The following is a 9,964-nucleotide window of genomic DNA, read 5'->3' as shown; positions in this document are numbered from 1 at the left end:
CCTCTCTCAGCTCTGGACTCATCTGTCCCTCATCCTCTAGACCTTTCCCTGGCACAGTCCCCCAGCCCCCACCCTGCTGCCAGGATATTCTGCTTATCCTAAGCAGAAGTCAATCTCTGTCCCTTGAAACTGGCCCCGCTCCTGGGTCCCCAGCTTAGAAAGAGCTGCTCCATCCTCTCGGTCACTTTAGCTGGAAAGTGGGCCTTCCCAGCCTCCCCCCACCCCCACACCCAGGACATTCTGCCTCTACCAACCCAGCCACCCCTTCCTGCTGTCCCCTCCCCCACACGCAGGTGGGGTCTGGCTCATCTAGACACCATTCAGGCCTCCTCATGATCGCCTGGCCTCTGGTTTTCTGTCCCTGATTCAGCCCATAACAGCCCTTGTGTTCCTCTTTCCAAAACACATCTGGTCCTTCCGTGGCTCCCCTGTGGCCTCAGGCCAAAGCCCATGCTTGGGAGGCCGCAAAGGGTTCTGCCAGCCTCTCCAATCGCATCTGCGTCTTCCCCGGGAGCTGGACTGCTTGCTGCTCACTCCCCACCTGAGCTACAGCCTCACTGCCAGGCCTTTGCTCCTGCTTCTCTTCCACCCGGGTGAGATGTGCCTCTCCCTGCCTCTCCCCCCTGGTTTATTCTGTTCATTCTTTGGTCCCTCCCCGACCCTCCAGCCGGGATCAAACCTTCGAGGACCCCACCCGCACTTCTCAGAAAGAATGCTCATTGTTACCCATCTGCTCCCACCACTGGCCAAGAGCTCCAGCAGGTAGAGTCTGGGCCTGGGTCATTCTTGGGCCCCAGCACTGCCCAGGCCAGGGCTTGGCACCGAGTAGGCCCCATGCTTGTTGGGACAGGAGTCTCAGGCCTGGATTCCCCAGGCTCCCTGGAGCAGCACCGAGCCTCTCCCAGCCCCGCCTGAGGCGAGCATATGAGCTCAAGCTTCCAGACCAGGAACTGAGCCAGCCATCCTGCCCAGGTCACGCCCTGAGCTGGCCTCACCTTCTCCACAAACCGCTGCCAGCTCTGGGAGGCCCCCAGTGGGGTGGGGATCCCCAGTGGAGTCCAGACTCCGAGTTGGCCCAGGCCTCAGCCCCCTGGGGCCTCAGTCCCTGGCTGAGACCTCTCCCATCCAGATGGATGGGTCCGGGGGAGGCCCAGAGTTGGCTGGAAAACACCTCCCACAACTTGAATTTGAACCAGGCTTCTTGCCGCTCTTGATCTGTGCTTGACTTCCCACCGTGGCTACCTCCCAATAATTAAATATATTTAATCATCCAATTGTTAAATTCTCAATTGGGGGAGCCTCAAACTGGCTCCGCTACAGCCTTCTCATACCTGGAGGTGCCGGCATCTGTGTTTCCAGAGCCTTGGGACAGGGCTATTTGACTCAGTTCAGCTCAGCAAATGGGCAAATACCTGCAGATCGCTATCTGTGCCGACAAGAAGAAACATGCCCGAGAAGTACACAGCGGGAGAAGGGCCAGTCTGGGCAGCCTCCCCTCCCCACTGCTCCCTGGTTCAGCGAGAGGAGGGGTGCCTCCGTCACCAGCCAGCTCCCTCCACCTGCCGGGCACTGCAAACTTGAGGCCCAAAAAGGGTGAGAGACTTCCCTGAGGTGCAGAGCCGAGGTCTGGAGGTCTGGCCGAGGCCTAGGGAGCTGAAGGAACATTTACTGTCTGGTGGGCGCACCCTGGGCGATAAAATACACCCAACTCCTGCCTTGGAGAAATTCACAGGCTGATGTGAAAGGGGGCTGATAAAGCAGAGGACAAAGCTGTTGATGCAGAAATGCAGACTGTGCTACACCTAAGATGTGACTGAGTGGGGGACAGGATCGAGGGGGGAGCGCCAAAGACAGGAGGTCCAGGAGGGCTTCTCAGAGGAGATGAATTATAGTTGAAGCTTAAAGGATGAAAGCGTAGCCGTAGGAAGATGTGAGGGGAAGAGCATTCAGGGACAGGCCCTGGGGTGAGAAGTGGCTGGTGCCGGGCTGGGTGGAGCACCCGGTATGAGAACAGTGGGAGACGAAGCTAGATCCCGTAAGAGGGTCTGGAGCCTCCTGGGCGGTGGCGAGGGACGCGATCTTTACTTCAGCGCGCTGAGAAGCTTCTGTGGATGGTGCCGTGACCTGACTTACGGTTTGGAAAGATCGCACTGGCAGCTGAATGGAGGAGGATTAAGGGGGCAGGTGGAGGCAGGCAGGCCAGCAAGGAGGCTGGGAAGTCCTCCAGGTGGAAGTGGCTCAGCCCTGGCCGCGGAGGTGGTGAGGGGTGTGCGATTCGGGTGCTTTCGGAGGAAGCACCCACAGCCCTCGCTTGGATCAGGAGTGTGGGTGTGGAGAGAGGCGGAGCCGAGGTTGGTTCCCAGGCTTTCAGTTTTGAGCGGATGGAGTTGTCCTTTACTGAGAAGGAGCTGTCCTTTACGGGGAAGCCTGGTCTGAGCCCACTGCAGGGGGCAAAAAGTCAAGAGTTCAGTTTGGGCCAATTGATGTTAGAGAAACCTAAATCGTATCCATGGAGATGTTGAAAAAACTGGTAATACTTACTGAACATTTACTTATTGAACATGCTCTGCATCAGGCCCTAAGTCCCTGATATATATTAACTCGTGTAATGCCTTCATCAATCCCTTGGAAAAGGAACTACTGTGCCCATTTCAATGATGAGGAAACTGAGGCTCAGAGTAGGATATTGTGTATAGGATGAGAAGAAAGCCACATAGCGCCCTAAGGAGACTTCACATCGAAAGGCTACAGGAAGAGGCCTCTAAAGGGGTTCCGAGCTTCCCAGGAGGGGTTCTCCTCGCTCAGCCTGATGTTGCCAGGAGGCCGAGGGAGAGAAGACGGGGATGACAAAGTGTCCAGGCGATTGAGCTACAGAGCAACAGCTATAGCTGACCCCAGGCAGGGTGGCCGCAGGGGGTGAGGGGTGGGAGCTGGATCACAGGAAGTCCCAGAGGGAATGAGGTGGAGAGAACAAGACGGGCTCGCATTTTCCAGGAGCTAAACCTGGCCGCTAAGGGGCGAGAGAGGCAGAGGCAGCTACAGGAGCAGAGGATCCTGGGACGCTGCCCTGCCCACCCAGGGTCAGGGACTCCGGCGGTTTGCCAGAGAGATGGACACTTCAGAACAATGACTTTCTTTTTTATATTGTCCAGCCAGCAGGTACCTAAACCCTTTGTTAGCATCGAGAACTCCCCAACGCCTGCAGTTCTCCAGTGGACCGAGGACAGGGCTCAGGGTCAGGGGAGGGGAGCGTGATTCACCATCACCTCTCTCAGCTCCAGCTGAGACTTGCCCAGAGCTGAGAGGGTGTGGGGCACCCTGATGCTCCCTGAGGACCATGGGCCTATTGGGAATGAGGAGGGCCAAGCCACAAATGTCAGAATAAAGGGAGTCTCTCCTGGCCCCTGGACCAGACACCCTCTGAGCTCAAAAAATAACATCAACCCCTTTCCGACCTCAGAAGTCCAGGGTGGGGAGACCATGGCCATCATGAGTCAGCCATCCCCCACAGGTGTATGCTGGGCCCAGAGTGGAGAAAGGAGTTGCCCAAGGTCTAATTCCATTTGCTCATCTCCTCCTTTAATCAGTGCCATGGGTTGCTAAGCCTCTGGCAGTGTCACTGCCTCCAGGAAGCCTTCCCTGACTCTTCTCCAGGCTGGGTAAGGGCCCTCCCCGCAGTCCCAAAGCCCCTCAGGAATCATATCACCAGACTTGCCAGTCTCTTATTGTCTGTGCATCTACTTGGCCCCACAGATTGAAGAAAGGGCAGGGCAGATCTCATCCACCTTGGTGTCCCCAGCGCCCAGCTCAGGGTCTGGACAGAGTGAGGACTTCAGTGTGTTCGCTGAACCAACCTCAAACTGAACTGAACCGCAGGTGCCTTGAGAAGGGCCACAGACTTGATGCCTCTCTGGCTTGGGAAGCAAAGCAGCACGTTTCAGACCCGGCGTTTCTACCAGCCAGCCGGCCGTACAGAGGCACAGGGCCGCTCTATGATTGAGAACCAGCAGGGACATCGTTTTTCTGGCCCTCATTTTCCGGAGGAGGAAGCCGAGGTCCAGAGCAATGAAGGTACAATCCACGGCCCACAGCCGGTGGGGATGAACTGAACTCACATGACCTTGACCCTGCCCACGAATCCCCTTCCATAAATGCTAAAGCCTAGGTTTCCTCATCTGCAAAACCAGGTTGGACCCAGCAGTCTCAGAAACGTCAGCCAGGGTCCCTTTCCATGAACTTGAAGGCCCCAGGCCACCCAGTGGGGGGAGGAGAGGTCCCTCAAGAGGCTGTTTATCAACTTGAACCCCACCCCCACCCCTCTGTGAGCTCTTGGACAAAATATTCCCAGAAGCAGGGTGATTCATTCACAGCACCATTTGCCAGTTCCAGAGAAAAGGCAGACCATGGAATACATTCTGCAACTTTTAAAAGAGAAGACAAAGAAATTTCAAGACCAAGTTTCCCTTCAGTGGACCGAGGCTCAGGGAGCTGGGACATTCATATTTTTTTTCCAGAGAGCCAAGCTTTAGAGGGAGAAAAAGATCAAGGTTTGAGCCAAATCTGCCCCAAACCCAAGGTGATACCCCCTAAGAACCCCAAAGACAGCACTGCTTTTTAAACAACGCGATAGGCTGAACCTGCCAGCCACTGTTACTGTCGCCGAGGGACTGGATGTGGGCTAGAACCAAATGCAATTGGCTGATTTTTTTTTTTTTGTGCTCATTCTTGTCAGGACTCCAATCGTCAATGGAAGGACGAGAACCTCATGCTCGCTCCTCTTCGATTAAGCAGAGGGAAGCTTGCCGAACGTTGGAGGGTTTGGACATCTTGCAACCCGAGAAGGCATGGAGAGAGGTTAGCAGGTGAGTCTGGTGGGGTCTCGCGGTAGCGGCGTGGTTTCACCGCAGGCAGGGTGAATGGTGAGCTTTCATGGTTCACGGGAAACCAGGTTGAACGGCCCGAGCAGCACGAAGACACCTGGAGAGCCTGGTCTCTCATTTTGAAGTCCCAGGGTATCTATGCCCCGAGTCTGGCCTCCTGTAACTCAAATGCCGTACTCACCTCTTTAAAAATTGTACTTTCAGCTCCCAGTCCCCCACTGGGCAGAAGCGGGAGTGAGCCTGACCTCTTTTCCCAAGCGAGAGTGTGTGATATAATAAGAAAGCTCAAGAGATCTGGGTTCTAGTTTGATGCTGATTCCAAAAAGCTGAGTGGCACCAAGCACGTCTCCAGCTCTCTCTGGGACTCAGTTTCCCCACCTGTGAAATCGTAGGGAAGAGACTGTTGAGGAATAAGAAGGGGCGCTGAAGACATGGGCTTTGGGGTCATGCCTGTCTGGGTTCTAATCTCATTCTTCCAGCTGTGTGTCCTGAGGCAAGTTGATTAACTTTTCTGGGTTTCTTATTTCTAAAGCAGTGGCCATAATAGCTATTTCGTGATAGATTTGCTGACGAATTAAATGACATAATGTGTACGAAGCACATAGCTTAGTACCTGACTCACAGAAATGCCCTTTGTTAAGGTGTAATTTGCATACAATGAAATGCTCAGATCTTAAACATTCAACTTTGATGGCTGCCTATCAAGATGCAGAATGTCCCAGTTGCCCTGGAAAGTCTCCTTGTCCCCTTCCCAGTCCATCCTCCCAGGAGCTACCCCTGATCTGATGTCTATCACCCCAGATTAGTTTTGTCTGTTTTAGAATCCCTGTGAATATAACCAGACAGTGTGCCCTGTATTTGTGTTTGTGGGTACGTTTGGCTTCTTTCTCTCACAATGATACTTTTGAGGTTGATTCCATGTTATCGGGTGTATAGGTGGATCATTGCTTCATGGTGTGTAGCATTTCACTGTGTGAACACACAGCACGTCCATCCATCCGCCGCATCTGAACTATTTCCAGTTCTCGCCTACTAGGATCAGAGCTGTGATGAATGTTCTTGCTAGAATTTGGTACAAGGCTTCCATGGATAATATTTTCACTTTGCTTGGATAAACACCTCGGAGCAGAATGACTGCTGGACCGTAGGGCAGATGCACACTGAACTTTGTAAAGAAACTCCCAAATGTCTTCTAACGTGGTTGTAGCATTTTACGCCTCCACCAGTGATCTTCAGGACTTTGAGTCCCCCGAACACCCCCTCAACGTTTGCTGTGGGCAGTCTTTTCAATTTCTGTCATTCTGGTATCACATTGTGGTTTTCACTCACATTTCCCTGATGACTAATGAACAAACTCCTTTCATGAGTTTATTTGGAATTTTTTAAAAGTTAGTTCCTCTCCCCTTCACTGCCATGTACCTTTCAGCCTCCGTGATTCCAAGGACTGCTGAATAAACGAGGAAGGGGAAACCAAACGCAAAATCTGCTAGAAATCTAAAGAGCTCTCGAACCACAGAAGCAAGCCTGAGCTCAGCCTTGGAGCCCTCCCCTTACCTTTGCTTTCCCAGGACTGGGGGGCGAAGGATGTGCTCCTCTTCCGAGGCAGCCAGGGTCATGGCTGACTTGCTCAGAAGGTTTTAATGACAATAACTTTGTCCCAGACTGAGTACTTGCTTTCATTATTCCCATTTATAAACTACCTACTATGCTCTAGCCACCGTACAGACGCAGAGTATATCTAATTTTTACAATAGAACAGCGAGGTTGATGTATGATCTCCATCTGGTAGGCTTTGAACATCACAGATGTGAATTCCTTTGCCTAACACCCCACAGCCTCACTTCCGTGGAATCCAGATTCAACATGTGACTGGCTGGCTCCAAAATCTCATTCGCCAAGCTGCCTTCCAAACACATGCACTGGAATATTATTCAGCCGTAAAAAGGAACAAAGTGCTGATATGGTCCAGCCTACAACATGGATGAACCTCAGAAACATCACGCTAAGTAAAAGAAGCCAGACATAAAATGTCACATGTTGTAGTTCCATCTATTCAAAATATTTGGAATGGGTAAATTGACACTTACAGATAGCAGACTGGTGATTGCCAGGGGCTCGGGGGAGGGGTGAATGGGAAAGAAACTGCTTGGTGGGGTTTTGAGGGGGATGACAAAATTAACCTGGAACGAGATGGGGTGGCGGTTATATAACATTGTGAATGTGCTAAATGCCACTAAACTGTATACTTGAAAAGAGTTCATTTTATGTTATTTACCGCAATAAGATTTTTTAAACCTCCACCCTAGAGTCTCTCCCTCATTAAAGAGCATAATTTTACCATTAGTGATTGAGTCCTTCGGGTAGTGATTCCTCCAGAAGCCAAGCCCCAATCTTCTCCCTGGCAGAGGGCCCTCCCGGGGAATCCCGGGGCAGAGAGGGAGGAAACAGCAGGATGACTCAGGGAGTGGGCCCCGGCGTCAGGCTGCCTGAGTTCAATTCCAAGTACCTTCGTGTCCTCATTGCAGAATGGGAATGATAATGTTACCAACCTCGTGGGGTGCTGTGAGGGGAGAATCACACGTGTCAAGTGCCTGGGCACATGCAATGCTTATGCCCTAAGCTGCCTTGTCAGGGCAGGGCAGCCCACCTTCCTCTAGTAACATCCATGCTACAAATATTTATTGAGCACCTACTATACGTCAGACACTCTTCTAGGCTTTGGGGAATCGCCCATAAGCAGGAACTATAAAATTCCTTTCTTCTTAGAGCTCACATTCCAACTGAGGCATTAAGACAACAAACAAAGTAAATAAAATGCATAGTATATCAGATGATGGTATAGGGTCAGAAGAAAAAATAAGTAAGGGATGGAGGTAGGAGGGTTGGGGGCAAAGTTACAGTTTTAAGTTGGGTTTGAGAAGGCTTCCCTGAATAATGATCCGGAGGAGGTAAGGTACGACGTGTCTTACTTTAGCTATTGCTACTGTAATGAAAGACAACACAAAGGTTACGTTTTACAGTTCTTGAGGTCAGGAGTCCAAAACGGGTCTCCCTGGGCTAAAACCAAGGCGTTGGCCGGGCTGTGTTCCTTCAGGGGGCTCTAGGGAAGACCCCTCCCTTCTCTTTTCCAGCTTCTGGAAGCTGCCCACATTCCTTGGCTCATGGCCCCGCCTACTCCAACTCATGCGCCCATCATCCCATCCCCTTCTCTCCAACTTTCCTGCCTCCCTCTTTTCCTCATAAGGAGCCTTGCAATTTTATCTGAATAATCCAGAATAATCTCCTCATCTTGAGATACTCTTTTTTTTTTTTCTCTTAAAAGAGAGGGAGAGAAACATCAATGCATGAGAGATACATCAGCCGGTTGCCTCTCACAAGCCCCCAACCAGGGACCTGGCCCACAACCCAGGCACGTGCCCTCACTGGGAATCGAACTGGCAAGCTTTTGGTTTGCAGGCTGACACTCAATCCACTGATCCACACCAGCTGCGGCTCGAGATCCTTTACTCATGCCAGCAAAGTCCTTTTTGCCATGTAAGGTGACAGTCACCAGTCCTGAAGATTAGGATGTGGACATCTTTGGGGGCCATTGCTCTACCACTGGTCCCATAGTATCTAGAGAAAGGGGGAAAAGCAAGTTCAAAGGCCCTGGGCAGCAGGTGCCTGGCATGTGCGAGAAGGATGGTGGCCAGTGAGGATGCAGTGGAGGGGGGAGGGAGGAGTGGCCTCTCACAAGGTCAGAAAGGTAAAGGAGGTAAAATGGCTCTTGCAGGCCCCTGTGGGTCCCAGTGAGATGGGAGCAGGTGACAGACGCGATCTGACCGGTTTTGACAGGATCCCTCTGCCTGCTATGTCGAGGACAGTCTGTCCATGAGGAGACTGCCGCAGTATCTGGGCGAGATGATGGTGGCTGGACCATGGTAGTAGAGAGAAGTGGTGACATGGGTCTCATTCTGGATTTTGAAGGTCAAGTCACAGGCAACCACATAGCGTCACCAGTGGAGTGTCACAGAAAGAAGAGTCAAGGAAGGTTCCAAAGTTTTTGGCCTGAGCAACTGGAAGAAGGAAGGTGTTCTTTGGGGTAAGAAAGATCACCAAGAGATCAGACCTGGGATGACTGGTGAGAGATCAGGGATTTGCTTTGAGATGAGTGTTGAATATCCAAATGGAGGAAGTCAGACACATGAGTCTGGAGTTTCGGAGAGGGATCTGGAGGGATCTGTTTGGGAGACATCAGCATAAAGCCATGAGTCTGGATGAGATCTTCAAGGAGTACGTGCAGAGATAAGACGATGGAGGACTGAAACCTGGCCCCCTCTGACGGGGAGAACCCAGGGATGTTGGAGGAAAACCAGGGGAGGGTGGGGACCTAGAAGCCAAGAGAGCCAAATGTTAAAAACTTTGTCCATAGCAAGTATGGAAGGAGGCGGGGCGTGGAGCAGAGGATGACCACCCATGCTTTCCTCTGCCTGTTCCCTGGCAACAGGCTCTGCAGGAAATCATTTAAGGGGGTTGGACCTACAGAGGTGGGAGACCGTGCCAGGTCCCCTGTAGCCATGCAGGGACCCTCAGAGCACCAAGCCTATGGACACTCACTGAGTATTTGCTAAAAACCGAGGAAAGGGCCGTGGACTTGGGTCCAGGTCCAAGTTCCAGCACTCTAGAGTCGTCAGAATTTCAGTCTCCCCTCTCCAGAGTGGAGGTGACACACGCTCACCCCTCTGCACCTCGTCATCAGTCATGACATTTGGGAAAGTGTTTGGTAAGCGAGCTGGGCCCATCAGAGTTACTTTAGGTCACGGCTTTTCCTTGGCAGCTGACTCAGGGCATGTGGCCGGACCTGTGTGACCCAGCCCACGCCACGTGAGGCCTCCGCCTTGGTTTTTCTCAAGCCGCTCTGAGGATAAGCGGCTTCTTCCCCAGGCAACAGGAACTGAGGAGTGAGTGGGCCTGTCCCAGTGGAAACTCGAGCACGTGCATGGGCATTCACCAGGGTTTCCAGTGACTACAGGCCTCACGGAGCAGCTGGCTGGACCCTTCCTGAAAATCTGCCCCAGAACGGCCACGGCGCTGCTCTGGCCATC

Source organism: Artibeus jamaicensis, unplaced genomic scaffold (assembly GCF_021234435.1).
Source record: "Artibeus jamaicensis isolate MK-2021 breed Jamaican fruit bat unplaced genomic scaffold, CSHL_Jam_final contig_685, whole genome shotgun sequence".
NCBI lineage: Eukaryota > Metazoa > Chordata > Mammalia > Chiroptera > Phyllostomidae > Artibeus > Artibeus jamaicensis.
The sequence above is the reverse complement of the archived record's forward strand: the minus strand, read 5'-3'. Positions refer to the sequence as shown.